The sequence below is a fragment of the Elephas maximus genome, chromosome 4, assembly GCF_024166365.1.
Source record: "Elephas maximus indicus isolate mEleMax1 chromosome 4, mEleMax1 primary haplotype, whole genome shotgun sequence".
NCBI classification, from domain to species: Eukaryota; Metazoa; Chordata; class Mammalia; order Proboscidea; family Elephantidae; genus Elephas; species Elephas maximus.
This window is the reverse complement of record NC_064822.1, coordinates 15,159,258-15,178,183: the sequence shown is the minus strand read 5'-3', so window position 1 is coordinate 15,178,183 and position 18,926 is coordinate 15,159,258. Positions and strand designations below refer to the sequence as shown.

The 18,926-nt window shown below is 39.5% G+C and overlaps 1 pseudogene; it reads right to left on the bottom strand.

Moving 5' to 3' along the window:
- Nucleotides 1–7,870: 7,870 nt before the first annotated feature.
- The window catches only part of LOC126074824 (acylglycerol kinase, mitochondrial-like), a 110,855-nt pseudogene continuing 99,799 nt past the window's right edge, over nucleotides 7,871–18,926 (bottom strand).

The window sequence follows — 18,926 nt, the reverse complement described above, 5'->3', positions numbered from 1 at the left end:
ACACACACATATACATATACACATATATGTACGTATATATATTAAAAAAAAAAAACTAAACCCATTGCTGTAGAGTCAATTCCAACTCATAGTAACCCTCTAGGACAGAGAACTGCTCCATAGTGTCTCCAAGAAGTGGTGGTTGAATTCGAACTGCTGACTTTTTGTTTAGTAGCTATAGCTCTTAAATCCGTCTACTAAAACATGATTATTTATTAGCTTTTTTTATTTTTATAGAAGGTGCCTTTCATATACCTATTTAAAGAGTAAATAAACTTACCTGATAAAGGATTGGCCACACCCAAAACCTGTGGACACCTCTTTCCTACCTTTGCTCAAAGATTATAGTGAATCTCCTCTCTGGGCTGCAACTTAATGTACCTAAGGCTGAGTTACTCATGGACATTTTCCACATTACCATGAAGACTGAGGCGTCCAGCTGAGGAAGGGACTCCTGGGGATGGGACTATTGCCAAGATGTTCTCCTGTGTGTAGCCAAGAGGGTGCAGAGATGGCAACCCCCACCTAGACTTCAAAGAAAAAGTAAAGCCAAGGAAATTTCTTAACCATCTTCTCAGGTCCAAAAGCATTTTATGTTTTGTTTCTCTCTCCCCAACTATCTTAACACTCCATTCAATGTGCGCATCAGTATTAGGAATATTTCAACCTAGTAAAATAAAAACCTAATTTCAATAGTCATTAATCCAAAGAAAAACATAAATAGCAAAGATGACTCAATTAAGAACTATGTATTTTTTTGTTACACAAATTTCCTCTTTTTATCTAACAGGGAAAAAATTTAACTTATCGGGGAAAATAAGATTTGCAGAATTTCATTTCAGAATAATATAGAATGTACCCAAAGAGATTCAATTCATTTTTGGATCACTGACGTGAAATATCAGATACCATCTCAAAAGCTCTCCATCAGAAAATCTGTAATAAGAACCCCCCAATAGTTTGAAGCATTTTTAAATCTTGACGCTTAGCCTCTCTTCTGCTCTCAAACGTCTAGAGAATTGTCATCTAGTAGAAGAAATGACATATTTTCTTGGCAGTTTTTCCTCTATACTTCCCATCCCATGCAAACCACACTTTATCCAAAAGCAAAGTCAGATACCTAAATAACAGATTCCCGAACCTCGCAACAGGCTGCGGTTAGCAGCATCAAGGCTTAGCGCATGCGTTGACTTGTTTCTCCTGTAGCCTCTTCACGTGTGCGCCCAGCCTCACAGTTAGATGGAAGACGCATCAGAGAGCACAGCAACTTTTGTCTGTTAGAATAACTAGCTTTAGCATGAACATAGTTTGGTTAGACCCTATGAAGAAGAAGATAAGCTGGAATCTTCAAATAAGCGTTGGGTGGTGTACAAAAGCCATCAGAAGGATCCAAGTATATAAGATCTCATACTTCTTTTTAAATCCCATTCAGATGTGCAGTCTGAGCCAAGGCGCTTCCTTCACTCCAGCTACCTGTGACTGCCATCCTTGCACTATGCCTAATCTTGGTGTGACAGATTGCAAAGTTTCTTCAAATCTTCACCCTTCCCAGTACTCCCACCCTTTGTTATGTCATTCTGTAGAATACTCCCATATGGTCAAGATGTTGTTTGGCTGGCTTTGGTAAGATGTTAGCAGATATGACTCCTGCAAAGACTTAAAAAAGCCCCGTGCATTTCTGCTTTTGCTACTATGCTCTGCCATTGCCGTCCGAACATCCCTGGGCTAGCTTTCTGGAGAATGAGGCCCTAGTGGTCTTCATTGACCCAGTCAACATTAAACCTACTGCCAGATAGATGAATAATAATCCCTGCTGAGACCTAAAGAATTACCTAAAGCAGAACAACTGATATTATCTACAGACAAACTGATGAGCTAAATAAATGCCTCTCTTTGAAGATACTGAGCTTTAGTATGGTTTGTTACACAACATTATTGAGGCAGTAGAGAATTGAGGTACTTAGTTTGGCTCTCTGACTCCACATTCTTAAGTTTCTGATCTTATCTAGTATGATGCTCTTTCTTCTTCCATTTAGAATGTGTGTTAATCAGACACATTTGCAATGTAATAAATAATCCCAAAATCTCAGTGGCTCCCAATACCAAACATTGATTTCTTCTTCATATTAATTGAGTTGGCTGGGCTCTGTCCTAGGTTATAGGTCTACTGTAGGTTGGCTGAACCACATGGTTTCTCATTTTAGGACCCACAAAGAAAAATCAGACCCTATCTAAGATATATTGTCTTTGTAAGGGAGGGAAGAAACACGAAGGGTTGAACCACACCTTGAAATCACAGTTAAAGTTCTTATTAATACGGGCACACTTACTCACCTTCTCTTGGTCAAAGCAAGTCAGATAGCCAAGCCCACCACTGGGGCAGGGAAATATAATCCTCCTCCAGGGAGCCATAGCATAGATGTTGTTGTGGTTGTTAGGTACCATCAAGTCAATTCTGACCCATAGCTACCCTATGTACAACAGAACAAAACAGCTCCAGGTCCCATACCATCCCAATTATTGATATGCTTGAGCCCATTGTTGTGGCCACTGTGTCAGTCCATCTCATTGAGGGTCTTCCTCTCTTTCCATAACCCTCTACTTTACCAATCATGATGTCCTTCTCCAGGGACTGGTCCCTCCTGATAATATGTTCAAAGCATATAAGACGAAATCTCATCATCCTTGTTTCTAAGGAACATTCTGGCTATCCTTCCTCCAAGACACACCAATTCATTCTCTGACAGTCCATAGGCTATTCAATATTCTTCACCAACACCATAATTCAAAGGCATCAATTCTTCTTTGGTCTTCCTTATTCATTGTCCAGCTTTTGCATACATATGAGACAACTGAAAATACCATGGCTTGAATCAGGTATACATTAGTCCTCAAAGTGATATATTTGCTTTTCTAACACTTAAAGAGGTCTTTTGCAGCAAATTTGCTCAATGCAATATGTTGCTTGATTCCCCCCCCCCCCCACACACACAATTATGGAGCTTATTGGGGAAGTAACAGGTTGCAATTCAAGTTCAGGAGTGCTCAGGATACAGTCCTTCAATCAGGACAGCTTCTTCTCAGCCATGCCTCTCTCTGGCCCCTTAGCCTCTATTCTGCTTGGTGAGTGTTACAAAGCTCTTTTAGTTCTGCCAGTAGTTGTCTGGAGGCACCCCACTCTGCCAGGAAGCGCCCTGCCTGAAGTCACTCAGCTTTATTACTCCATGGTCTGGGAAGCTCATCGTGCCATCTCCTGACAGTCTCCTGGTTCTGCTGTCGCAGTTTCTTTGTCGCTGCTTCTCACTGTCTCTCACTGTCTCCAGTGTTATAGCTCTTTCTCTCTGTCTCCTGGATCTAGGAATTTCTCAGCACAGGAATTCTGGGTCCAAAGGACACTCTCCAGTCCTAGCTCTTCTTTCTTGGTGATGGTGAGATCCTCTCCTCCCACCTCTAAGATGGCTCATTTTTAAGCCCCCTGGGATGGCAAAGCTGACCAATCCCCCTTGGTGGGCAAATCACTTGGGTGGATGTTCCATTACACTGCAGCTGTGAGTAACCTTTATGCATTCTTGGATAAATGAACTAATTGAGACGAAAATATTTCTAGTAAAATGTTAATGCTTAGTCACGAAACATTTACATTAATATTGTTCTTATCACATGTGCACCAATAATTAGGATAAAACATTTTCTGTACCGAATTAATATTTAAAGCAGGAACTAAAAAAATATATTTCCATTTATGTGATGTGTTGGTGAGAAGATGATGGGGCAATGAACAAATAATTTCAAGTATAAAGACAGATGACATCATGATAACACTATGCATAAAGTGGCAAGGAAACATCCAAAGAGGAAAACCAATTTAAAATGTTCAAATACTTAATAACTTGTTCATTTATTTTTTAAATGGATGATGAATGTTAAATAGCTACAGTGTTGAAATTGCATTGGATGTATTTAAGAGAGTAGTGTAACAACTTCACTTTAAAATGTCAATAGTTATAGGACACCAGAAAGTACGTACTTTGGCAACTATTTAACTTACGATGAAAAATGTTAGATGCCAACTTAAATGTCAAGGGGATACCTGAGTCTTCAAAATGCTTTTGGGAGCACAGGAGCAGAAGTTTCTGGACCACTGCACTCAAACACTATTTCTTCAAGTAAGGGTGAGGGAGCACTTGTAGAATCACCTGGGGAGGGGTGCACTTTTAAAAAATGCAGATTCCTGGGGCCCACCCCACACTGAGTTATTAGGTTTGGGGTAGGCCCCAGGTAAGTCAATTTTCAACATAAACCCAGGTGATTTTCATCCAAACACACACTTAAGAACCACTGCTTAAAAAAGAAATAACTAGAGGGAGGCGGGGCCTAGATGGCACAATAGCCAGGAGTTTCCTGCAAACCCTCTTACAACAAAGACCTCCCCCAAAAAGTGAAACAATTACATTTATGATGAGCTTGGAGCCCTGAACATCAAAGACAAAGTTAGAAAATGGACTGAGCAGTAGGGGGAGAGAGACATGGTTCAGAAAAGGAGAGGAGTTGCTGGGCCTGAATAGCCAGATCAATCAGGTACCATTCCCAGGAGAAGCTGCAGTGGGCTGGTAGTAGCGTTCAGCTGCAGTTTCCTCAGGGAAACTCACACCTCTGAAACCTGAGAACAATGGTGCTCTCAGCAAAATCTACGTACTTGCAAAAATTTTACTGCGTCCCCCGACCCCAAGCTGGCTTCGGTGGTTGTTGATTTCCCTGGGCCTGAGATAGGCCCTGTTGAGTGCCTGGAGCTATTCTCCCAGCCTTGGAGAAGGAATAAAATTTGCAACTGGGGGAAAAGATAATTTGCCAGCTCCACTAACCTGGGGAGCTCAGGACAGAAGCAGCTCTTGTCCAGGCATAAACGATCTGTGGACTTTGAATAACTTTCCCCCCTGCATGGACCTGTGTGGGACTATTTCAGGAGAATAGGCCCTTGCTGGCAGACTCCAACTGTTTCAGCTGTGCTGTCCAGAGGTGGAGGTTTGATGTTTGACATTGCTTTGCCTATTAAATGGGGTCCTCACCTACCCATATCAGGGGCCTAAGGACTGGTGGCTCCACTCAGGTCATCCAGCCACCTGTGACAGGGGTCCAAGGATAACTGGTACCTCCCAGTCCTTACAACCAAAAACATTTGGTGCCCATGGTCTATCTGCAGAACCTACCCACCTGTATGCTGTAGGGAAGAGGGACACGCTTTCCTCAGAGGCACTTGGGGGATGATTCTTAGCCCCCTGCCTTGTTCAGAGGGTGAACCCCTGTTGCAACCAGATACCAGTACCTACACCAATCAACGCTGCCCCCCGAGACTGTAGGACAGAGCCTGTACCACACATTTGATGATCAGCTACCTGGACACCTGAGCTGAATTCATACAAGAAAGGTGAATGGACTCTTAGACTGATATACCTGATAACAGCTCTAGCCATCTGGGGACAGGACACCAGAGTGCCAAAGGCAAAAATAATGAAGCTAGCTCACTCAAGCAACCCATTTGGGCATATCAAAACAAAACAAAGCAAGAAGCAAACATAAAATAAACTAATACAATAATTTATAGCTGGCTCAGAGACAACAGTCAATATCAAGTCACATAAAGAAACACACCATGATCACCTCAATAAGCTCTCACAACAAAGAATCGACAGGTCTGCTGGATGAAGGTGCCTTCCTGGAATTAACCAGATGCAAAATTCACAAGATTAATATACAGAATTCTTCAAGACATCAGGAACAGAATTAGGAAGGAGATCAGGCAATACACAGAACAAGCCAAGGAACACACAGATAAAGTAGTTGAAGAAATTAAAAAGGTTATTCAAGAACATAATGAAAAGTTTAATAAGCTGCAAGAATCCATAGAGAGACAGCAATCAGAATTCAGAAGATTAACAATAAAATTATGGAAGTAGACAACTCAATAGAAAGTCAGAGGAGCAGAACTGAGCAAGTGGAAGGCAGAATTTCTGAACTTGAAGATAAAGCACTTGGCACCAACATATTTGAAGAAAAATCAGATAAAAGAATTTTAAAAAATGAAGAAACTTTAAGAATTATGTGGGACTCTATCAAGAGAAATAACCTATGACTGATTGGAGTACCAGAACAGGGAGGGATAACCGAAAATACAGAGAGAATTGTTGAAGATTTGTTGGCAGAAAACTTCCCTGATATCATCAAAGATGAGAAGATATTTACCCAAGATGCTCATCGAACTCCACATAAGGTAGACTTTAGAAGAAAGTCACCAAGACATATTATAATCAAACTTGCCAAAACCAAAGATAAAGAGAGAATTTTAAGAGCAGCTAGGGATAAATGAAAAAAAAAAAAAAAAAAAAAGCCACCTACAAAAGAGAGACAATAAGAATAAGCTTGGACTCGGCAGAAACCATGCAGGCAAAAAAATTGCCAGCCAAGAATCATATATCCAGTAAAAGTGTTTCTCAAATATGAAGCTGAAATTAGGACATTTCCAGGTAAACAGAATTTGTAAAAACAAAACCAAAACTGCAAGAAATACAAAAGGGAGTTCTTTGGTTAGAAAATCAATAATATCAGGTAATTCAAGGTAATATCAATCCAAGACTAGAACACTGGACAGAACAATCAGATGTCAACCCAGACAGGGAAATCACAATAAATCAAGATTAAAAAACTGCTCAAAATAGGGAAACAACGATATTATTATGTAAAAGAAGACAACATTAAAACAATAAAGAGGGATTGAGGAATGTAGTCATAGGTCTTTCATATGGCGAGGAAGACAAGGCAATACAAAGAAATAAAAGATAGGTTTAAATTTAGAAAAAATAGGGGTAAATATTAAAATATATATATATATTAAGGTAACCACAAAATAAAATACAAGAAAAAAATAAAGACTCAGCAGAAACAAAATCAACAACGAATATGAGGAAAAGACAATATATAAAGAACACCAGGGACACAAGGTAATTATGAGCCCAAGAAACAGGAAAGTCCACATAAACCAGAGACTATATCACCCTGAGACCAGAAGAACTGGATGGTGCTTGGCTATAACTGATGACTGCCCTGACAGGGAACACAACAGAGAATCCCTGAGGAAGCAGGGGAGCAGTTGGATGCAGACCCCAAATTCTCATAAAAAGACCAGACTAAACGGTCTGACTGAGACTAGAAGGACCCCAGTGGTCCTGGTCCCCAGGCCTTCTGTTGGCCCAGGACAGGAACCATTCCCGAAGCCAACTCTTCAGACAGGGATTGGAGTGGACAATGGGATAGCAAATGATACTGGTGAGGAGTGAGCTTCTTGGATCAAGTAGACACATAAGACTATGTTAGCATCTCCTGTCTAGAGGTTAGGTGAGAGGGCAGAGGGGGTCAGAAACTGGCCCAATGGACAGGAAAAGAGAGAGTGGAGGGAAGGAGTGAGCTGTCTCATTAGGGGGAGAACAATTAGGAGCATATAACAAGGTGTATATAAATTTTTGTATGAAAGACTGATTTGATTTGTAAACTTTCACTTAAAGCAAAATAAAAATAAAAAAAAAACCCAAAAAACTAGTATTTTGGTTACAGCTGAAGAGGGAACCCACTTCACGGAAGTTTTTTGACTGAGGTCAGAAGGGAAACAAGAGCTGACTGCCAGGAGCTCACCAACAGCAGCACCAGGGAGAGGCAGGAGTTGTCCCGGAAGGAGAGCAGCCCTGGAGCTTGGACAACCTGGGCCACTTCCTACTGCAGCTGGGCTCCCCAGGCTGACAGAGGCCTGGCCCTTCTCACCCACAGAGCGGGAGACCCTCTGGAAGGAGGCCGGGAGGCCAGTGTGGAGGAGGGTCAGCTGTCACACGAGATGAGGGCACAGGGCGTGCAGGGCTGATGACAGGGCAGGGAAGGGGGCGCTGGCGACACCAAGGGGACAGCCAGCCTCTTCCCTGGGGTCTGCCCTATGGCCCCTCCAGCTCCATTCTCTCCTGAACCGGCCCGCAAGCACCTGCTCCGGCTTTCTCAGGTCACAGAAGAAGCGCAGCTTGTGGTGGAGCAGCATCACCTCCACTGGCCTCACCTCCGAGCCTTCGCTGTGGATACTGAAGGAGTCCCCTGCTACCTTGGGCAGCAGCAGCTTGCACGTGCAGCTTACAGACAGTCGGTGCTGCAAGACACGGGGCAGGGTCGGGCAGCCTCTTGCTACCAATAATTGTGAAGTCTCCTTTGCAGACCCTGTTGGGTTCATTGCAGAAGTTCACGGAGTCCTTGGTGCTCGCCAGGTCGAGCCCCTCGTTGCCTGTTGTGATGGACAGCTCAGTGGTGGACCACTGCACCTCTCAATCCTTGGGGCACACCTCTCGAGAGGGGGTGCCTGCCGCTTTGCTCGGTAGGACGCCAGCCTCCGCAGAATCTTCCAATACAGACTTGGGCGCGGAGGGGCCTCTCCAAGGCTCCTCAGAGGGTCTCCCTGTGGGTCCCTTATAGGAGACGGAGGCCTGATGAGACTGCGGCCACTCCTTAAGAGTGTTGAAACACTGGGCTGCTTTGGTTTTTAGAGGCCAAAGATAGCAGTACTTGCTGACTTTGACGCTGGCTTCCCGGAAGAACCCCCATCGAAGGCCGGTCATTGCAAACAGGAGCTGCTCTTTTTCACGCTTAATCTGCAAGACATCAAGTGGAATCGTCTGTCCTTTCGCAGTGGCTAGGGTAGTATCTGTAATATGTTGGATTTTGTTTCCACTTTTGGCAAAGAGGGTACGACTGTGTAGGGTAATGCTATTCAGCTATATGCATCCCCTCTCTAATGGAATCAGCTTTGCTCTTCCCCTAAGCATGCTGGGGATGAATTCGGATGGACTGGGACTAAGGAACAAGGCCGGGAGTGGCATGACTGGGCCAGCGGCCAAGGCTGAGGAATGCCATAGCAACAAGAAGGAAAACATCTGGGCTTGGACGCGAAGTCCCTGGGAACACTGACTGCCCAAAGACGTGGGAGAAAACGATGAGCCTTGGTCCCAACTGGAATGGTATATAAGTTTGGGTCCCTTGCTAGGTGGTTGTGGAAAACACTCCAGCCTGCAGCCACTGGAGAGCAGCTCCTTGCCCATGTCAGTAAGTTTCCCTGAATAAAGGTATGAATCTGGAAAGGGCTAGGTGTCACTTCTTCAGATTATCTGCCAGGATGCACAGCGAGGGTCTTTCCTTGACTTTTTTGACTGCTGCTTCCACGGGTGTTGATTATGGATCCAAGTAATTCGAAATCCTTGACAACTTCAATCTTTTCTTTATCAGGATGTTGTTTATCAGTGCAGTTGTGAGGATTTGTAGTCTTTGATCTTCATCAGTAAATGCTTCAAGTCCTCTTCACTTTCAGCAAGCAAGGTTGTGTTATCTGCATATCACAGGGAGTTAATGAGTCTTCCTTGAACCCTGATGCCCTGTTCTTCTTTATGTAGTTCAGCTTCTCAGATTATTTGCTCAGCACACAGATTGGATAAGCATGGTGAAAAGATATAACCTTGACGCTTACCTTTCCTAATTTTAAACCACGCAGTATTCACTTGTTCTGTTTAACTGACTGCCTCTCGGTCTGTGTACAGGCTCCCCACCAGCACAATTAAGTGTTCTGGAATTTCCAATCTTTGAATCGTTATCTATAATTTACTGTAATCCACATAGTCAAATGCCATTGGATAGTTCAATAAAACAGGTAAACCTCTTCCTGGTGTTCTCTGCTTTCAGCCAAGGTCCATATCAGCGATGATATCCCTCATTCCACATCCTCTTTTGAATCCGGCTTGAATTTCTGGCAGTTCCCTGTCAATGTACTGCTGCAAACATTTTTTAATTATTTTCAGTAAAATTTTACTTGTATGTGATATTAATGATATTATTGGATAATTTCCACATTCTGTTGGATCAACTTTCTTTGAAATGGTCACAGATATGGATTTCTTCCAGTCGGTTGGCCAGGTAGCTGTCTTCCAAGTGTCTTGGCATAGACAAGTATGCATTTCCAGCGTTGCATCGGTTTGTTGAAACATCTCAGTAGGTATTCTGTCAGTTCCTAGAGCCTTGTTTTTTGTCAATGCCTTCAGTGCAGCACGGACTTTTTTCTTCAAAACCATCAGTTCTTGATCTTATGCTACCTCCTTAAATGGTTAAACATTGACCAGTTCTTGGTACAGGGACTCTTGTGTTTTCCTTCCATCTTCTTTTGATGCTTCCAGCGTTGTTCAATATTTTGACCTTAGAGTCCTTTGATATTGCAACTCAATGCTTGAATTATTTCTTCAGTTCTTTCAGTTTGAGAAGTGTTGAGCGTGTTCTTCCATTTTGGCTTTTGTTCATTTCATTATAACACTTTACTTTGTCTTCTCAAGCTTCCCTTTGAAATCTCCTGTTCAGTTCTTTTACATCATTTCTTCCTTTGGCTTTAGCTGCTCTATGTTCAAGAGCAAATTACAGAGTCTCTTCTGACGTGCATGTTGGCCTTTTCTTTCTTTCCTGTCTTTTTAATGACCTTTTGTTTTCTTCAAGTATGATGTCCTTGATGTCATTCCACAAGTCGTCTGGCCTTTGATCATTAGTGTTCAAGGCATCAAATCTATTCTTGAGATGGTCTCTAAATTCAGGTGGGATATTGTGAAGGTCAAATTTTGGCTTTTGTGGACTTGTTTTTAATTTTCTTCAGTTTCAACTTGAACTTGCACATGAGTAATTGATGATCTGGGTCCCTGGGCTTGTTCTGACTGATGATATTGAGCTTCTCCATCATCTTTTTGTACAAATGTAGTCATTTTGATTCCTGTGTATTCCATCACATGAGGTCCATGTGTATAGTCGCTGTTCATGTTGTTCAGAAAAGGTATTTCTAATGAACAAATTATTGGTCTGGAAAAGTTCTACCATGTGGTCTCGGAGGCATTTCTAACACCAAGGCCTTATTTTCCAACCACTGTTTGTTTCCAACTTTCGTGTTCCAATCACCAGTAATTATCAATGTACCTTGATTGCATATTTGATCAATTTCAACCTGCAGAAGTTGGTGAAAATCTTTAATGTCTTCATTTCTGTCATTAGTGGTTGGTGTACAAATCTGAAAAACAGTTTAATTAATTGGTGTTCCTTGTAGGGGTATGGATATTATCCTATCACTGACAGCATTGTACTTCAGGATAGATCTTGAAAAGTTCTTTTTGGTAATGGATGTGATGCCATCCCTCTTCAATTTGTCATTCCCTGCATAGTAGACCATATGATTGTCCAATTCAAAATGGCCAATGCCAGTCCATTTCAGCTCACTAATGTCTAGAATATGGATCTTTATGCATTCCATTTCATTTTTGATGACTTTCAATTTTCCTAGATTCATACTTTATACATTCCATGTTCCAATTATTAATGGGTGTTTGCAACTCTTCTCCACTCGTATTTTGATTGCCTTCTAACCTGAGAGGCTCATCTTTTGGCACTGTATCACACAATATTCTGTTGCTATTCATAAGATTTTCACTGGCCAGTTTTTTTAGAAATAGACTTCCAGGTCCTTCTTCCTAGTCTGTCTGAGTCTGGAAGCTCCACTGAAACTTGTACACCATGGGTGACCCTGCTGGTATTTGAAATACAGATGGCATAGCTTCCTACATCACAACAACACACGAGCCACACAGAACAACAAACTGACAGAGGAGTGGTGGAAAGAATGGGGATACATAGTCCTCTGACAGAGTAGAGAACACAAACAATGTAAATAAGCATAAACTACACCACAGTATGTTTTAACCCAGTCTAGTAATACAATTCTTCAAATCAGTAAGAGGAGTCGATAAGCTGAAGATGATAATATTATTGTTCAATTTACATAGAAAAATAACTGATAAATCATAGATAATTGGAAAAAAGAAGAGGTGTAGGAATCACTGTATCTTACCCCTGTTACCCCATCCATTGCATACCCCACATCAAAAGCACCCTCTCAGGAAGCATGCAGTTCATAGAGGATCATAGAAGAGAAAATCAACTCTCATCTCATAGAACATGTATAATTCCCTCCAAACAGGAATATGTCTTAGAAAATTTACAAGCTTTCAGCTACCTATTTAATAGTTGGAAGTTGGACCCCTGGTGGTGCAGTGGTTAAGAGCTATGGCTGCTAACCAAAAGGACGGCTGTTTGAATCCACCAGCAGCTCCTTGAAAACACTATGTGGCATTTCTACTTTTTCTATAGGATCGCTATGAGTCAGAACCGACTTGATGGCACCTAATAAGAACAACAACATTTAATAGTTGGGTAATTATTTGAGGTTCTCATCAGCTTTTCTAAAATCTTAATTTTTTAAATGCTAACTGGAGTTTTAAGTGTGGGCTGGAACTCAGACCAAGCAGCATTATCCTATTCTGGCATTGGCTACTAGTCAAAGTCACTTTATTTTTTAAAGTGCAAGAAATATAACTTCCATTGCTTTAAAGTCAAGGAAGCTGAGAAAGAGAGATACTGACTATAAAAGGGCTTTTATGTAAGCAACAATAACTATGACACAGAAAAGTGCTAAAAGCCCCTTTTCTCACCACTGTGTCTAGTCAGTGTGCAGATACTGTCATAATAGTAGGGAGCCAGCAGGCCTGTCAGAATTACTGCCAGTGTTACCTTGGGAAAGCTGGAGATTTATAGTAACATTATTTACAAGAAGATCACTGATATTCAGGATGTTTTCCCTTACAGAGAACACAGGAGTGCTTTTTTTAGGCAAAAAATGACAAATTTTGTATTCTTCCATCCTTCTCCCATTTTTCTCAGCTCGTGTACCATTATGTCCATGACAATTTGGGTTTTCTCCTTCAAAGTCTGAATAAATACTGAATTGTGTTCAAAATCAGTCATTTCATATGTTCTTGATAGTCATACTGCTTACCCCAAGTTAAAAGGAAAAAAAGATACTTTTAGAAAATACAATGAATACATAAATATATGTCAAAATTTATTTGTGTACCCTTGCAAAAACCAAATTCTGGTTATTATACCTTCTTGTATTTAAGATTGACTATTAGCTGATGATATGATTTAGTAAAGATTAAACAGGAAATGAGAGGTGTACTTAACATATATTAAACACATTCAAAAATTAAAAAAGCTATTTCAAATAATTTTCCAGATACAATGATTTTTCTAATAATTGTCATAATAGCTATATTTTTCCAATTTTCTGATTTTATAATTTATTTTATTGTTGTTGTTAAGAATATATACAGCAAATTATACACAAGTTCAACCATTTCTACATGTACAATTCGGTGACATTGATTCTATTCTAGAGTTGTGTAGCCATTCTCACCCTTCTTTTCTGAGTTCTTCCTCTCTCATTAACATAAATTCACTGCCTCCCAAAGGTTTCTATCAAATCTTTTGAGTTGCACTTGTCACTCTGATCCCACACAGATAGTTCTTAAAAGAACATAAGGCTCAAGGCCGATGTTTTTTAGTATTTAAGGCAAACTATTTTTTTTTTTTTATTGTTAGGTTTTTATTGTTAGGTTTTTTAACTATGCCAATTCATTCAGCTGTGTGGATCATAACAAATTATGGACAACATTGGGAAGAATGGGAATTTCATACCACTTTTTTAGGTGTGCTCATATGGAACCTGCACATAGATCAAGAGGCAGTCGTTTGAACAGAAAAAGGGATATCGCGTGGTTTATAGTCAGGAAAGGTGTGCATCAGAGTTATATCCTTTCAACATACTTATCCAATCTGTATACTGAGCAAATAATCCTAGAAGCTGAACTATATGAAGAAGAACGGGACATCAGGATTAAAGGAAGTCTCATTAACAACCTGCAATATGCAGATGACACAACCTTGCTTGCTGAAAAAGTGAAGAGGACTCCAAATACTTACTGATGAAGATCAAAGACTAGAGCCTTCAATATGGATTACACCTCAACACAGAGGGAAAAAAAAGCTTTACAACTGGACCAATAAGCAACACCATGATAAATAGAGAAAAGATTGAAGTAGTCAGGGATTTCATATTACTTGGATCCGCAATCAAACCCGGTGGAATCAGCAGTCAAGAAATCAAAAGGTGCATTGCATTGGGCAAATCTGCTACAAAAGACCTCTTTCAAGTGTTTAAAAAAAGCAAAGATGTTACTTTAAGAACTAAGGTGTGCCTGACTCAAGCCATGGTGTTTTCAACGACCTCATATGCATGTGAAAGCTGGACAATGAATAAGGAAGCCTGAAGAAGAATTGATGCCCTTGAATTATGGTGTTGGTGAAGAATATTGAATAGACCATGGACTGCTAGAAGAGCGAATACATGTCTTGGAAGAAGTACAGTCAAAATGATCTTTAGAAGCAAGGATGGTGAGACGTTATCTTGCATACTTTGCACATGTTATCAGGAGGGACCAGCCCCTGGAGAAGGACACCATGCTTGGTAAAGTCAAGGGTCAGAGAAAAAGAGGAGGACCCCCAACAAGGTGGATTAACACAATGGCTGCAATAATGGGCTCAGACACAGCAAGGATTGTAAGGATGGCACAGGACTGGACAGTGTTTCATTCTGTTGTATGTAGGGTCGCTGTGAGTTAGAACCAACTAGAACAACAACGTTGATTGGTTTTAAGAAGGCTACAGGGAATATTTTTGGTTCAAGATTTGAAGATTATCTCAGAGCAATAGTTTCAGGGGTTCATTCAACCTTCCTGGTTCCAGGAAGTCTGGAGACCAAAAAAAATTGAAATTCTGTTCTGCATTTTCCCCTTTTGATAAGGAGTCTTCTATGGAAGCTTTGATCAAAATGTTCAGTAATGGTCACTGGGGACCATCTGGTCCTTCTGGTCTCATGACAAAGGAGGCATGACACTAAACCCCCAAACCAAGGAACCAAATCCCATGAGGTTTTTGGATTACATAATCAGTTCAGCAACTGCTCTTTTTTTTTCATTGTAAATATATCTATCACACCTTTTGTCAATTCAACTGTTTACAGGTTTACAACTTATCGACATCACTTATAATAATCTTTAAGCCCCCCAACCCTTCCTACTCCTTTCTGTCCGTGGTAACCACTAAGAAACTTTGGTCTATAGACTTTTGCCTTTTCTTATCTTTTTATAAGAGGCCATGCAATATTTGTTCTTTTGTGATTGACTTATTTCACTTGGCATAATGTCTTCAACTCCATCCATGCAGTAGCATGTATTAAGACTTCTTTTCTTTTACTGGGTCAGTAGTATTCCATTGCACCACATTTTGTTTATCCATTCATCTGTTGATGGACATTTAGGTTATTTCCACCCTTTTAGCTATCGTGAATACTATTGCACTGAACATGGGTGTACAAGTTTTTTTTTTTTTTTTCTTTGAGTCTCTGCTTTAACTCTTTCGGTATAGACCTAGGAGTGGCATTGCTGAGCCATCCGGTAGCTCTATTTTTGTTTTTTAAGGAACCACCACATTGTTTTCCAAAATGACTGTACCATTTTGCATTGCCACCAGCAATGGATAAGGGTTCGAATTTCTCTATATCCTCACTAACAATTGTTATTTTCTATTTGTTTTGTTTTTAATCTTAGCTTTTCTAGTGGAAGTGAAATGGTATTTTGTTGTGGTTTTGATTTCTTTCTCTCTGATGTATAATAAGTTGAGCATCTTTTCATGTGTTTGGTGGCCATTTGAATGTTCTCTTTGGTGAAATGTTTATTCCAGTTCTTTGCCCATGTGGTGAATGGGTTATTTGTCTTTTCGTTGCTAAGTTGTTCAAGTTTTATATGTATTTTGGTTATTAGATTCTTATCAGATATGTGGTTTCTGAAGATATTCTTCCAGCTGGTAGCTTGCATTTTCACTTTTACCAACAGATTTAATCATACAGAAGAAAGAATCAGCAAATCAAATGATAAGATAGTTAAAATTACAGAGGCTTAAGAGCAACAAGAATGAATGCTCAAAAGGCTGAGAACAGGTTAAAGGAATTATGAGACAACGACAAGAGACCTAAAGTACAACTCACAGGAATTTCAGAAGGAGATGAGAGAGAGAAAGAGACGGAAAGAATATTTGAAGAAATAATGACAGAAAATTTCTCCAATATAATAAAGGGCATGAGTCTAAAATTCCAAGAATCACAAAGAACCCTAGGCAGGATAAATCCAAAGATATATCTACAAGACACATCATAGTTATGTTCTAAAAATGTAAAGATAAAGAGAGAATCCTGAAAACAGTGAGAGAGAAGCAAACAGTCCCATACAAACCATCCCCAATAAGATTAAGTGCTGATTTCTCCTCAGAAACATTTGAGGCCATAGAATGAAATATTTAAAATGCTGAAAGAAAGAAAAAAAAAACTGTCAAACAAGAATACTAGAATACTATAGTTGGAATCAACTTGACAGCAGTGGGTTTGGTTTTTGGGTTTGGATCCCCATCAAAACTGTCCTTTTAGAATAAGCATGAAATTAAAACATTCCCAGGTAAATGGAAGCTGAGAGAGTTCATAACCACCAGTCCAGCCCTACAAAAAACACTAACGGGAGTTCCACAGGTGGAAGGGAAAAGGCACTAGAAAGTAGTTCAAAGACATACATAAAGAAAGATCCCCAATTAAAAAACTGTATGAGGAAGTACAAGTACAAATAATAAGATATTCACACTTGATGCAAACCCTGGTGGCATAGTAGTCAAGAACTATGTCTGCTAACCAAAAGTTTGGCAGTTTGAATCCACCAGACACTCCTTAGAAACCCTTATGGGGCAGTTCTACTCTGTCCTATAGGGTTGCTATGAGTTGGAATTGACTTGACAGCAATATATTTGTTTTGTTTGGTTTGGTTTGGTTTCATGCTTGGTAATTCTTATTGTTTTGTTCTTCATGCTTTTTAATGATAAATGTATAAAGAGCAGTGATAAAATTCTGTTACAGGGCACATGAAATATAACGATGTTATTACTGTTAACAAAATGGGGAGGGAGCAACAGGAATGTTATGTGTATGTAATTCCTTGTATGTTATTGAAGTTATGTCGCTGCCAAATTATCCTCGAATGTTATAAATAAAAGTTGTTAAATGTAATACTTTTGGTAACCACTAAGAAAATATTTTAAAAACATCCAAAAAAGGAAAGGAGAAGGAAACAAAGCTAGATCACTCCAATAAAAAAAAAAAAAAAAAGTAGGCTGTATTAAAATACAAAGACAAAGAAGACTTAAAACATGCATATAGAAATAACAAAATGGCTGAAGTAACTCACTTATTATTGGAAATTATAGTAAATGTGAATTGACTAAATGCTCCAATGAAAGACAGATAGTGGCTGAATGGATTAAAAAAAAAAAAAAGATCCAACTGTATGCTGTTTACAAAAGGCACACCTTTGATCCAAGGGCACAAATAGGTTGAAAGTGAAAGAATGGAAAAAATATTCTATGCAAATAATAACCAAAAGAGATCTGGGGTGGCAATTTTAAAATCAGACAGTAATAGACTTTAAGACAAACTCTGTCAGAAGAGATAAAGGTGGACATTACATTGTGATGAAAGGGACAATTAATTAAGAATATTTAACAATCATAAATGTATAAGCACCCAACATCAGCCCCTAAATAAGTAAAGCAAACACTGATAGAATTGAAGGTACAAATAGATAACAATACAATAATAGAGGGTTCAATATACCATTTTCAATATTGGAAAAAATATCTAGGAAGAAGGCCAGCAAGGAAACAGAAGACTTGAATGACATTATAGACTAATTACACTTAACAGATCTATATGAAACAATCCACCAACAACAGTACAACATACACTCTACTCCAGTGTGCATGGATCATTCCCCAAGATAGAACGCATGTTAGGTGGCAAGGCAAGTCTCAATAAATTTAAAGATTGAAATCATACAAAGTATTCTCTCTGACCACAACAGTCAATAACAGAGAATAAAACCAGAAAAATACACAAACATATGGAAATTAAACAACACATGCTTAAACTATCAATGGGTCAAGGAAGAAATCACAAATTTTCTACAGTCAAATTAAAATGAAAGCACAGCATATCAAAACTTACGGGATGCAGTGAAGGCAGTACTCAGAGGGAAACTCATAGCAGTAAATGCCTACATAAGGAAAGAAGAAAGATCTAAAATCAACAACCTAACTCAACAATTCCAGGAACTAGAAATAGAATAGCAAACTAAGCCTAAACCAACCAGAGAAGAAAGGAAATAACAAAGATTTGAGCAGAAATAAATGAAAATTGAAAACAGAAAAATAATAGAATAAATAAAACTAGAAGCTGGTTCTTTGAAAAGATAAATAAAATTGACAAACTTATAGCTAGACTTACAGATAAAAGAAAAGATGCAAACAACCAAAATAAAAAATGGAAGAGGGGACATTACAACTAACCCAATAAAATAAAGAGAATTATGACAGAATATTATGGACACCTGTACAGCAAAAACTTAGGTGAAAGGGGCAACCAGATGAAACGGACAAATTCTTAGAATCACACAACCTAGTCAAACAGACTCAAGAGGAAAGAGAAAGTCTCAACTAACCCATAACAAGTGAAGAGATTGAATCAGTGTTAAATAGCCTCCAAAAAAAGTCCCATGTCAGATGGCTTCACTGGGGAGTTCTACCAAACATTTAGAGAACTGACATGATATTGTTTAAACTCTCCCAAAATATAGAGAAGGAAGGACTACTCCCTAATCGTTCTATGAAGTCAGCATAACCCTGATGTCCAAACCAGAATAAGACACCACAAGAAAAGAAAACTACAGATCAATATCTCTTATTAGTATAGATGCAAAAAATTCTCAACAAAACACTAATGAACAGAATCCAACAGCACATTAAGAGTCATACACCATGACCAAATGGGATTTATTCCA